A 14131-nucleotide genomic window follows, 5' to 3' on the forward strand; every position below is an offset into this window, starting at 1 on the left:
CCCAGATTGTAATAAACCAGACAAGAGTATTGAGCTTCAATCCATTTTCACCACAGTGTTGTCAACTTCAATTTCAGCAAGGGCCTCCAGAGTTAAAAAAAGAAGTTGGAAACCACAATCCTTTAGATTCTTCTCAAAACTTCTCTTTAGTAGTTTTGGAAAGCTCCTCTTCTAACCCTTGAGTGGCAAGGGATTCATTTGTTCCTGGCTTTCTTGGATCAATGCTGAAAAGAAGGTGCGGTGAGCTCCACGCCCAGCCCCTTGTTTAAGTGAAGAGTTTTACTCTCCAGGCAATAAGACAAGGCTGGTAGAGAAGTCAAAAAAGAATTTTGGTAGTTTAAAATGTACAAAAGGGCTCATAAAATGTTCTTGCTGGGACTGGGGAGACAGTTCAGCAGTTAAAGTGCTTGCTGTACAAGTTTGAGGACCAGAGTTTGGGTCCTCAGAAACCCTGGTAAGTGAGGTGGCTTTTCTGTAAGGGTAGCCTTGGAAGGCTGAGTCAGAGCTATACAGAGCAAACTGGAGAGCCAGGGTAGCCATATTAAGGAATGCTGGGTATGATTGAGAGACCCTGTCTCAATCAGTAAAATAAAAGAGCAATGATTCCCAACATCGGTGTTAGGTTTCCACATGCACACACATGCATGCAAACTCCAACAAATGTGCGTGCCACCATACAAGAACACGTGTACACACACACACACACACACACACACACACACACACACACACACACAGGTATGCATGCATAAGACAGACAGAAAGAGAGAGAGAGAGAGAGAGAGAGAGAGAGAGAGAGAGAGAGAGAGAGAGAATCTCTTCCTTCATAGGCAACTCCATTACTTTCCGATCCTTCAGTCTCTTCCCAGTGCCATGAATGACCACTGCAGGGGTTCACTGCGCCTAGAGTACTGGGCTACTCTGACCACCTTTTTTCTAGCTGCCTCTTCACATCCCCTTTTGGTTTTGTATGGTGGTCGGATGGTTAGCACACATCATTAATAGTTGTAACTAAACTCCTTCACCTTCTGTTCTTGATTTCCCTTGTGATGAAAGAAAAAAATGGTTAGGGAAAAGAAAAGTCCCAGTGAGGATATTATACTCGTGGACAGGTTTGTTTGATGGAATTATAGAAAAGGATCTTGCTACAAAGTCACAGATAATAGCAACGTCCTCGGGGTTAGTAAATTGGGGGTCTTGTGAAACGGAGGAGTTGCTTCCTGAATAGACCTGGGATTCCAGCTATGTTTACTAGGTTGGTCTCACAAGCTGTCTTCAGAAAGCATCTTTGTGTCTATCGAGGAAGGAAGGTGTAGACAGAAATTTCTATCCCACAAGCACTTCCCAAGTAACCTCACAAAGGCTTAATATTAGTTATTAATGATCAGTCAATAGCTCAGGCTTGTTACTAGCTAAATCTTACATTTAAATTAACCCATATTTCTTATCTATGCTTTGCCACATGATTCATGGCTTGTTCCCTAATTTTTTACACATCTTGCTTCCTCTGTGTTTGCTGGTGTCCACTCTAACCCTGCCCTTCTTCATTCCAGCATCCTTAGTTTCATTGTCCCACCTATATTTCCTGCCTGGCTACCAGCCAGCTTTTTATTAAACTAATTCAAATGACAAACCTTTAAAACAACCTTTGTGTATTTTTTATGTTTTCCAGGTTTTTGTTTTTATGAGGTTTCTGTGGAGGAACATGTATGTGTCTCTGTGTCTTTGCATGTTTCTTGTGCTTTTTCTTTGGATCTTTTTCTTCTGTTTGTTACATGTTTTGCCCTATTTTGGTTTGTTTGCTTTTATTTTATCTTAGTTTATTCTATTATTATTTTTATATATGTGTTTTACTTGCCTGTTTGTGTTCTAATGATAGATAGAAATGATTTATTACAAAATAACACAAAAGGATTATCCCGTATCAGGAAGGTCCTTCGATTTTAAGTGGAGAACAAAGTACACATTGTCTATCAGATTGACACAATCCAGGATGGCCAAGCTTCCACTGCCAGTTCTTAACTGATATTATCTTCCATACAGATCCCCCCCCACACACACACACACGTACACATCCTTAAAGATATCTCTATTTGTTTGTAAGGTTAAAAAGTCAACAAACAAACAAACAAACAAATGCCCTGACTAGGTATTTTGAGACAAAGAACCTCCAAAAGTGCCATTGAGTTTTTTTGTGTGACCCATCTACTGCTGGCCATGGGCCTGCTCCTAAGAGTGGTTTGTGAACCCAGTGAGCCTGTTGGAGAGGACTCAGCAGTTGGAGAGAGCTTCTGGGTTAGAGAAGGGGACTTGTGTTCACCTCTGCTCTGGCTCTGAGACCACATCTGGTCCAGACTGTGTATGCTGCCACAGTCTCTAAGTGCACAGGGCGTGAGTCAGTCAGTACTGTGTTTAGTTTAGACGGCCTTGTTTCCTGCTCTTCTCCATCCCCTCTGCCTCTTAGCAATCCTTCCACCTCCTCTTCTGTAAGGGGCCACCAGGACATTGCCATGGCGAGATGGTGCCAGCGTCCTACAGCCTGGAGGTATACAGATCCTTTGATGCTGCAGCCAGAGTGCTTGGGGCCTGTGTTTTGCATTTCAGAGCCTTGGTTCCCTGACCTGTCCAGAGGCCCTAGCAAAATGGCATCAACCAATCAGCATTCGAGCCTCTCCACCCTAGAAAAGCGGCTGCCTTTCGGTTTTGAGCTCTCCCTCGTCCCTGCGCTTTCCCTCTCTCGTCCCCCTTCTCCTGCTCCTTCCCTCTTTTGTCCCCCAGTCTCCCTTCAACCAAGTGGCTCCAATAAAGGCGTGATATGGGAAGGATTCTCGATTTTGTGGTCGTCCATTCCTGCTGTTCAGGAAGCGCGCTGCACTCTTCCACAGGGCTCCCTGAGCCTGGAGGGAAGGATGGAGACATTCCCTGTAGGATGTTCTAAGATCCCATCTCTAAAGCCTTCAGCAGTCTATCATTAAATAGTACTGAATAGAACATTCTTAACAGCTGTATCAAATATGCGCTCTGAACTACTGATTCTTCTTCTTAAAGCATTGGGCAGAGAATGACTAGTTTAAAAGTCACTAATATTTTAAGGCTTTCTACATGTTTAAGCAAATTTCTTTTCAAAAGTAAACTTTTGTCTAGTGTTTCTTCTATCGGAATTAATGAAAGTGACTGTTTAACTCAACATTATGAATTTTAACATCTCTTTCAGTGTGATGCCAGGGAGTTTAGATGTCATTGCTTGACTCCGAATTCATTTTATTTTTGGTACGCTGTCATGTTTTCCCATGTTTTATATTTCTTTACTTCATCATCTGGTTTGGCTATGTCAGTTACTCATATTTCAGTGTTTTCCTTATCGTTTTCAGTGAGCCTTTGTCTGTTGGAAAAGACAAAGTGAGCCTTTGTCTGATTTAAAAAAAAATATGAGTGGTTTTGAGGAACTTGGTACCCATTCCCAGTCTCTTGGAAAGGCTATGTGTGATTCAGTAAACGAGGAGAACTGGGAAGAGTCCTAAAATTTCCGTATCCCCAGAACCAAATATCTTTCAAAAAGGAAGAAAGAAAAAATAGAGCATTTTTTTATTCTAAGGTTAAAAAAAAATCAAGCAAATAAATAAAATTAAAAAGTTATTCTACATAACTCTCTCCCCCAATAGTAAAATTTTAAAAGTGTTCTATAAATATGGCCTCTGTCTCAAAAGTTTTTTCCTTGATATTTTTCTTTTTACTGGATTTGTTTTATTGGGAATACAGGATAGCCATGGCAGAATAGCTAGTTTGTGGGAGAGCTAGAATGTGAACTCAGGATGCCCTAAATAGAAGCCGGAAGTCCTAAACACTACACTGTGCCACTTCCTGTATGTTCTGAGTATCAGAAATTGAATAACACAACTTATATTCCTTATTCCATTGAACTGGGTAGCAACCATGAGATAGATTCAGGGGTTTCTCCCCTTCCACAGATAGGAGAGCAGATGGGAAAGAACAACAAATATGCTCACGTCAAAATAAACAATTAAAAAATAACCCTCGCATGCTGCAAAAACTAAATCATAGGCTACTAATGCAACAGCCATGTCCTTAATTAAAGCCTCTTATACTGCCTGCATGTCGCCTACAAACTGAATTCCACACCAAACATTGGGAATGTAATAAATTTCAGCTTCTTAATGTTTGTGCATTCCGTCCTATTAAAATCAAAGGCTTCCTTTGATTTATTATTCAAGATGAAAATAGACTTGTGTGCTAAGTTTTCGCATACCTGAAAATACCTTGCGTCTTGGTCATCTGGCCTATTTATTGATCATTCTGTCGACCACTGCATTCTCTGTGTTCATCGCAGGCTTTGTAAATCACAGGGCTTTACAGAGAAGGGTTAGTCAGCCAAGCAGCTCAGTAGCTCTCAGCTTTCCTTGGCACTGTGACCTACCATATGGCATTGGCAAAACACTGAGTGCAGCCTGAGGTGCTGAGGTGACACGAATTTGAGCCTTTGCAGTACATTTTCCTTTCGGAAGGCATTAGACTAGAGTGTGAAAACTTATTTATGAGATGGAACTGTGCATAGCTGCTTTGACCCCTGTCTACAACTAATCCTCAGCAGAGTGACATCACATTCCTCCATTCAGCTTGCTAATGCAGGGGAGGAATTACAGCAACATTGCTCAGTTCCCTGGGATAAGGGCAACAATTGGGAGGTATAGATTTATTAGTGACAGGAGGCACAGAAGATGTAGGACACACCGTTCAATTCTTGTCTCATAATTCTTGTAAATTTTCTGTCATTATTTCCTTCTGCTCATAAATTTGATTTTAATAGAAGGGTCATGAACAAGTCCCTGCCCATCTCATATCACCATGAAAGGTCATTTTCTCTGCCAGCAAGTAAATAAGGCATCCACGCTCAGATCTCATATAGTAAGCTTTTCTCTTTTCCTTTCTGAGCTGGATATCGGCTAGGGTGGCCTTTGCCCTCACACTCATGGAAACTATACACGGTGGTGGGTAGCCACATTTCTTTTTCGAGGCTTCTAATCAAAATTTCAGAGGAGCTCATCACTTCCACAGAAGTCCACAGAAGGGCAGTACTTGGAACTGCTATCATGTGGCAGCGGCTTGGATGTCATTCCCACTAATACGAGTCTCCATCATGTGAAAACAGAATTTTGGTACTCAAGGGCAACACCCTTGACCTCTACACATGTGGCTTCTGTGAGTGATTCTCTTCAAACCTGTATCTCCTGTATCAAAATGATACCAGATGTTAAGAGTCTTATACTGACTGTTGTTGACACTATAGAGAGTCTGCCGCTGGTTCTCAAGTTCCATCTACAGTCTTTGTTTGGTACAACCATCTACAATGTATGCTCTGTTTCTTACATTTTTTGTTATAATTACCTACTAGCCTAGACTTCATTATCCCTTTCCCACTTTTTTCCACTGTCTTCTAGACAAAACATTAATGAAAAAAAGGCCATGAATTTGAAAGAGAGCTAGGGATGATACATGGGATGTTTCAGAAGGATTAAAGGGGATAAATTTTATAATTATATTACTATCTCAAATATGAAAGAAAAATTAAAGTAAAATTTTAAAAACTCCAGGCTAACGTAATACTTCAAGAAAATTTTTGCAAACTTTTAAGAAAAGCTATTTCTGACTTATACAGATTACTGCAGAAAATGAAGAGAAGGCAACAGCTTTATTAGATATTATTTTTAAACTGCTTATTATGACTCAATACAGTCATGTCAAGACATAAGAAGTAGCTAAAAAAGATTGACTTTGCAATAATTCTCTACTCTTGGAGTTTTTCATGTACGTTTATTAACTTGCCCTCTTTCCATATTTACACAGAGATTTCTAAAAACGACATTTTCCCTTAAAGTTGCTAATTTGGGTTATAAAAGAGAACCTCAAGTCTAAACTCAGAAATTCAATCACTGAAAGTTTATAGAGGAGAAATAGAAAAAAGTCAGAGTATTATTTGTCAAATTTTTAATAAGGATCATTTCCTCTATTTGAAGCAACCTAAAAATATCACAAAGAGAATTTAAAACATTATTGGTCTTCTAAAATTGACATTGTTTTTTGCATTAAAAAGAAATTAAGACTTTGAAGGAAAAATAAATTGGGAAAATATCTACAGCAAATTATTAATATGTCAGAAAGTATTGTAAGCAGTAGGACAGTATACAAATAATATGTTAATAGACAAACAGTAAAATAATAAAAATGTAAAATGAACCTTGAGCTAATACTGTATACAACCATTAAGTATTAAATAGTCTCACAAAAAAAATGGAGAAACTGAGTTAACTCTGCCTATTTCTAATTGGCAGGTGCACTAACAGCAGCCATGTATTCACTCACATGTACTACAGAAAAGATTGAAGAATGGAAGCGGTGTGCTAACACGTACATTGGTAAAGATTGAACAATGGAGGCAGTGCACTAGTACAGCAGGAAAGATATAACCATGGAGGCAGTGCATTAACACCTACAGTGGTAAAGATTTAACAAGTGCATTAATACCTACAGTTGTAAACATTCAGCCATAGCGACAGTGCAGCAATGTTGACCACAGGAAAGATTTATAAATAATCTAATGGCCCACACATATGATGGCACATTGATTTACTGTATTAAGAGTTCGGCGTGGCAGCAGATGCTTGCCATCTCATCATTCTACTTGGGAGGTTGAAGTAAAATATCATAAGTTCAAGGCCAGACTGGGTTAGCTAATGAGATTCTGCCCTCCCAAAAGGTGCTCTGGTCTGCGTTCTATTTCTGTGATAAAACACTGGACCAAAGCAATGTGAAGTGGGAAGGATTTGCTTCATCTTATACTTACATGTCGCAGTCTGTCACTGAGGGAAGTCAGGGCAAGAACCTAGAGGCAGGTACTAAATCAGAGGCAGTGCAGGGGTTTTGTAACTCACTTGCTACCCTGGCTTGCTCAGTCTGCTTTCTAATAGAGCACAGGATCACTGGCATAGGAGCACTTCCGTTCAGACCTTATACATCCGTCAATAATCATCCGCCCCATATGTTTGCTAACAACCACAAACACCCCGTGCCTGTGGAGTCTGAAGGGCACCTGAAAATAAGATAACTATTGGATTAGGAAAATGGCATAGTGAGTGATTCATGCTTCATCCTTCAAACTTCCCTTCATCTTTTTGTAAACTGGCTTTAAACAGTTGTTTATAAATTGTTTAAACAAATGAAAAATTGTGTAAACTAGCCTTCTAATCACCAGAGTTTTAGTGTAGACCTTTATCACAGAGAATAGATTTGCAAGATGAGCATTGAACAGCCAGTAGATCTATTTATTGATGATGTGAGCACTCAATATATTTCTTAGTCTCTCATCACTACAAATGATTTTTCAGAAGCGTTCACATGTACACTTCATTTAATTAAATTAATTGCTATGCAATACTTAAAAGGAAATTGGATCTTTGAATATTCCATCATGGGTGGAAGCACTTGGGAAAGCACATCCCCCTCAGCAGGAACTATTGGCAGTTAGTAATCTGGGGACAGAGTAGGGGAAAGTATATTGCCATTTTCCTCAGTGTGTAACCATTGGTAAGTTGCCCATGTTCCAATTAATAACCCCTTACCATTATTCATGCAAGCAACCCCAATTAAAATCAGTAATCTAAAAAAGTCATGAAAGTGAGGAAGCTCTAGTTATGAAGAGTCAGCAGGAGTTGGAGGGGACAGGAGATGGTAATAGGGGCGAATATTATCACAATGCATCATATAGATGCATGAAATTATGCAAATGATGTGTACTTACAAGGAGAAAAGAATAAAAAGTAAAGGCAAAAGTAAAAAGAAGACAATAAATAACTTTTCACAGGTAATCACTGCAAAAATTCAGGTACAAAGAAAAGAAAATAAGGGCTGATGCACTAAAGTGACAAAATGTCTTTGCATGTGCTATTTTATCTCATCCCCATAGCAACTTCGCATCCTCCAGATATGCTTATTCTCAATTTATAAATGATATAATTGAGGCCCAAAGAGACGATAAATAAACAAACCAAATAATGAAAATTTGAAATAGGTGAACAAAGCTATCCAAGTATTTTCACACGAGAAAGATGTGCAAGGACCCTCCCCAGTCTGAAATAAAGACTTGTCTCAAAGTAATGCTGGTAGGAAGCTGCTAATCAAGAATGCAACCTCAGGTTTCCTAACTCCAAATATCGTGATCTTTTGTAAGCCAGTAGATACCTTTTTTCTCAAGATGGGCACCTTGCTCCTGTTCCTCATTAAATAAATAAGTCCATCTACCATGATGTATAAACTTTCACTTCCAACCCCAATCTCACTTTCACTCCTTCACTCTTTATGACAGAATTATGAAATAATGGAGAGTGTAGCTCATATCATATCAGAATAAAAGTATTAAAGTATCGAAGGAGTTGTAAAGATGAGTTGGCTGCTAAAATAACTGTTGTGCAAGCATGAAGACCCAATTTTGATCCCTGGAACCCCCTTTCAACAAGCCAGATGTGGGATACATGCCTGTATTCCCAGTACTGGGGAGGCAGAGACAGACAGACCCCTGGGAATCACTGGCCAGCCAGCCTAGCCTACTTAGCAAGAGCTAAGCCTGTGAGAGATCTTGTTTCAAAAAACACAAACAGAAGAAAACGATAGTTCCTGAAAAACTAGAGGTTACTATTTGCCTTCCACATACATAAGTACACACATTCAGGTGCTCATACACAGACAAACACAAACAGTACTTAGAGAGTAGAAACTGAAATCCTAAAGCCTTGGATTGCTTTGATCAGATTACTCTTCATTTTCAAAATGCCTGTTAATTAGCCCCTTTGTTTATTAACAAATCTAACTTTGCTAATATACAAAGTTAGATCTCAACCAAATAGAAGAGTAGACAGGTAAATTACTTTGTATCACACCATCTAGCAAAAAAGGAAGATTTGTAGCAATATGGTAGTTAAACTCTAAAAAGCATCCAATACTCAATTTTATGGACTTTGTTTGGAGCCTTGAAAAGGGTTACGGTGAAATAACTCCATCATTGAAGACCTTCTTAGAATCAGTGTGCTTATACATAGATGCACATTCTTTACATTCATATGTTTTTGACTCATGAAGAGAACACTTTCTAGAAAAGATTTGGGAGACAAAGGAATAAATATAAGTTCATATTTGTTTTATATATAGCAGAACAAAAAGACATAAGACACAAATGTAACTGTGTTGAAAATTCAGTGTGAAAAGGGGACCTCGAGAACATATGCCCCTGAAAATCAAAAAATTAAAAAAAAAATGTATGAGAAAGTATTAGACTAATCAGCATTTCAGTCACAAAGGCCTTATACTGACTTCATAACATCTGAGTGACATCATCCTCTGTGTGTAGGCACCTGTGTTTGGAAAAGGTCTGTACACCTCATACTGTCATCAGAACAACATATGCACAGTGCCATCAATGGCAAGTTTTGTCCCTAGAGCTGAGGACATCCATGAGACTGAGAAGAGAACTGTTAAAGGCAGATGATAAAATGGACAATTTCTAGTCAGTGCTCTACGAATGCCAAGGAAGTCACCTGTGAGGAGAAACTACAGAGAAAACACCAGATGACGTTTAGAGGCCAGAAAGTGCTGTTAAATGCACCCGTTAGATTTTCCAGAACAAACCCGACTTCCAATAATTTTCCTCCAGAGTTACTGTTCAAAATACCAGCTCATGGACCCTGATAAATGATTCAAAAATGAGAGCTACAACCTCCACTGTCTACCAGGACTTTACCCAGCTTTAAGAATTTTATTTTACTTTTAGATCATAGAAGTGACAGTGGCAGCCAAGAAGTAATAAGCTCACCACGAGGCCTCTCTCCTGCTGCCTGCAATGAAAACCTGTACAGAATACAAAATGAAAGTCTTGTTTCTGGACAGTAGCATGCCAGAGAACTTAAGAACTGGTACAGACTCTAGCCTGCTTTGTTCTTCCCCTTTGTGCTCCTCTGGCTGTTGACAATCAGGTTTGTGAGGTCTGCAGTGGCTCTGAAAGCATCATCCTTTTATCTGCCTTGAGGATTGAGAAAGAGTTCCTGAAGGAGGAAAGCATGCAAGAAATCCCCAGGTTTGTGTTTGTGTTCTCACTCCATCTTTACTTCTTTCTTTGCTTTGTTCCTTTTCCAAGCTTGCCCCCAAGTCACAGAGCTGCCCTGCCAGTGTTATAGTAATGTTGTATGAGCAACTGAACCCAAGAGAGAAACTGCCTTACCAAGATCAACTGGTAAAAGAATGTTTGTGGTTCAAGGACTGTGGGGAGAACAGATCTCTTAAATTTTCTCTGTCTTGCTGCCTCAGTTGAGGGCAGCCCCAGTTGTGGAGCAGTAGGCAGCACAGAGGGAGTCCATTATTCTATGAAGAGAAAGGAAGATAGGAAGCTTTTGAAGCCCGAGGAGTTCGGACAAACTTGGAATAGGGTAGTGTGATGACAGACTGCAAGAAGGAAAGTTTAAGGTGGGTAAATGAGGTTTGAAAGGTAATAAAATATCCCTCCGAGGTATTTCTTAAAGTATAATAAAGAACACAATCATATACAGGACCATCTTGGTGGGTATAGGGACCATGGCAATGAGATTTCACAATGGAAAATTCAATTCCAAATATATTACAAGCAAGAAGATTGTATAGCTAAAGAGCAGGGTTGAGTGGGAAAAGGGGAAATTTCTCAGGAAACATCTACAACAAAGAGCTGTCTATAGTCCAGTGGTGGTGGTGCACACCTTTAATCCCAGCACTCAGGTGGCAGAGGCAGGGGGATTTCTTTGAGTTTGAGGCCAGCCTGGTCTACAAAACTAGTTCCTGGACAGGCACGGCATCAAAGCTACACAGAGAAACCCTGTCTCAAGAAAGCTCTCTGTAAGCTTATCTAATGAACAGTTGATCACAGAGATGGTGGAGAACAAAGTCTGATTAGATGTGGGGGAAAACTGTCTTACTTTTCTACTGCCATGATAAATCACCATGACCAGGCCACTTATATAAGAAAGATCTTGATTGGGTTTACACTTTCAAACAGGTCAAGTCTATGATGGCGGGAATATGGCATTAGAAAAAGCTGAGAGATCACATCATGATCATCAAGCAGGAGAAGGGGAAGGGGGAAGGGAAAGAGAAAGAGAAAGAGAAAGGGGACACACTGGAGATGATCTCAGTGTTTTGAAACCTCAAAGGCCACTCCTAATGACACACCTACTACATCAAGGCCACACCTCCCAATCCTTCCAAAGTAGTTACACAAAGTGGGGACCAAGTATTCAAATCCATGAGCTTATGAGCCACTCTCATTCAAACATCACAGGGATCAGATATGAAGGGAGGAGAGCCAAAACTGGTGCTGCAGGGTTCTTTACAAAAATGAATATGTCTAGTGGAAGGTTCAGAAGTCTGGCCAGTGTCACTGTCAGAAGCTCTGGTTTTCAAAGCCATTCTGTGGCAGCACTCTACGGGCAGCAGCTTGAGAGTGAGGCCTGCTAAAATTTTGCAACTGGAGGTAACTTGCCTCGTTTCACAAGTACCATGATTCAAATCTAATAGCTTATCTATGCTACACAAGTGCTCTACCTCTGAGCAATATATCCCACCTCTAGGTATCATCTCCGTGAGAAAAAAAATGTCCTGAATGCATCCAGGGGGGAAATGACAGCATATTTGATATAAGCTTGAAACATGATCCAAATGTAGATGAATTTCTCGTCAGAAACATTTAAAGTCACAAGACAGTAGATCATTTCATCTTTTGAGGGCTGAAAAAGAAGTTTCCATTGAGAATTCTATATCTAATGAAAACAGCCAGGAGAGGGGACTGGAGATGGGGCTTAATTGAAAGAATGCTACTCCACAAGGGTAGTGCCTAGCAATAGAGGAGAGGATGGCTGAACCGACTTTCTCCTGTAATCTTCTGTAGGTTGGTGAGTAATTGTCATCAGAGAGGATTCATCCAGTAACTGATGGAAGCAGATGCAGAGATCCACAGTCAAGCACTGGGCCTAGCTCCAGGAGTCCTGTTGAAGAGAAGGAGTGACTCTATGAGTCAGGAGGGTCAAGATCATGATGAAGAAACCCACTGAGACAGCTGACCTGAGCTCCTAACTGTGGACCTATCCCTGGTGTTTGAGGTGGCTTTTGGGAACCTATTCCCCATGCTGGGTTGCCAAGCCTAGCCTTGATACAGGGGAGGAGTTTGGTCCTGCGTAAACTTGAGGTATCATTCTTTTTGGCCTCCCACAGGAGGCTTGCCCCATTCTGAACATAGTGAATAGGAGGAGGAGAAGAGGAGTGGAGGGGGACAGAAGGTGGGAGGTTGGGGGAGGGAACTGGAGGAGACAAGGGAGGGGAAACTGTGGTTGGTATGTAAAATAAATGAAAATTTATATTAATAAATTTTTTGCAAATATAAAAAAAACACAAAAGTGTTTGCCTGGCATGTACAAAACCCTGTTTTAGTCCCTAGCATTCTATAAACTAAGTGTGGTGGTGTTCACCCATAATCCCAGAACTCAGGAGGTAAAGGCAGGAAGATCAAAAGTTCAAGACTGGCAACTCTGGACATAATTCAGTGGCTAAGAGACCATATAGCTCTTTGAGAGGACCCAAGTTCAGACCCAGTACTCACAACCATCTGTCAGTTCATCAGTCCAGGGCATCTAATGTCCCCTTCCAGCATTTGAGAGCTCTGGCATGCATATGGTATCACAATTCCTGCAGGCTAAGCACATGTACACATAAATGAAATAAATAAATAAATAAATAAATAAATAAATAAATAAATCATTTTTAAGCTCAAGATCATCCTTGGCTACTTAGAATTTTTTATCTGCCTGGATATGTGCAAATCCAATGTACTTCAAAATAAATAATAACAGAAACTCTCAGATGATGCAAATCTTTTATGTGAAGAACAGCAAGCATATTCTTAAACAAATGCAGGAGGAAATTCTTCAGGTTAAAGGAAAAATACACCAGAAAGAAACTTGGAAGTTAAGGAATGGCAGGAAAGAAGGAGAAATGGTGTGTTCCTGGGGAAATGTAGCTGACATGTTTTCTCTTCTTCATTTGTTTTTTTTTTAGAGTAAATTTTATTAAATTATAAAAGTTTCCATTTCTGCCCCTCTTCCCAACACCCTCCCACTCCCCCCACTCCCTCTCCTCCTCCCTCTTCGTCCCTTAGGGCAGTCAGGGTTTCCTGCCCTGTGGGAAGTTCAAGTTCCTCCCCCCTCCCTCCAGGTCCAGGAAGGTGAGTATCCAAACAGACTGGATCCCAAAAATCCAGTATATGCAGAGGAAACAAGTCCCAGTATCATAGTCAATGGCTTTTCAGAAAGACTTCGGGCCAGCCACATTCAGAGAATTCGGCCAAATTCCAAGAATCTGGTTAGATCACGTCCTCGTTCAGTCCCAGTCCAACTGGCCTTGGTAAACTCTCACTAGATCCGTTCCCTTGTATCAGTGGGTGATAGCATCCCTCGCAGTCCTGATTTTCTTTTTCATGTTCTTCCTCCTTCTGCTCCTCATTTGGACCTTGGGGGGCTCAGTCCGGTGCTCCAATGTGGGTCTCCGTCTGTATCGCCGTCCTTCGCCAGATGAAGGATCTATGGTGATAAGCAAAATATTCATCAGTATGGTTATGGGCCAAGGCCGGTTCAGGCACCCTCTCCTCTGTCCAGAGAACAATCTGGGGGATCTCTCCTTGGACCTGGGATCCCATATATAATCAAGTCTCCTGTAAACTCTAAAATGACTCCCTTATTTGAAATATATTCTTCCCTGATCCCATATTCATCCTTCCTCACTCTCCCCCTCCCAGGCCACCGAGCTTTCCCCATTCCTCCCCTACTCCCTTCTCTCTAACCCTCTCCCCTTCCAACAACCCTCCCACCTCCCCATGCACCCGAGGTTACCTGGGACTCTTGTCTATTTCCTACCTCCTGGCGGGTAGCTAAATAATCTTCATCAGGTTTATCTTCTTATTTAGCTTCTCTAGGATCTCGAATAATAGGCTCAAAGACCTTTAATTATGGTTAGAATCCACTTATGAGTGAATACATACCGTGTTCCTCTTTTT

Source organism: Myodes glareolus, chromosome 9 (genome assembly GCF_982192425.1).
Source record: "Myodes glareolus chromosome 9, mMyoGla1.1, whole genome shotgun sequence".
Classification (NCBI taxonomy): domain Eukaryota; kingdom Metazoa; phylum Chordata; class Mammalia; order Rodentia; family Cricetidae; genus Myodes; species Myodes glareolus.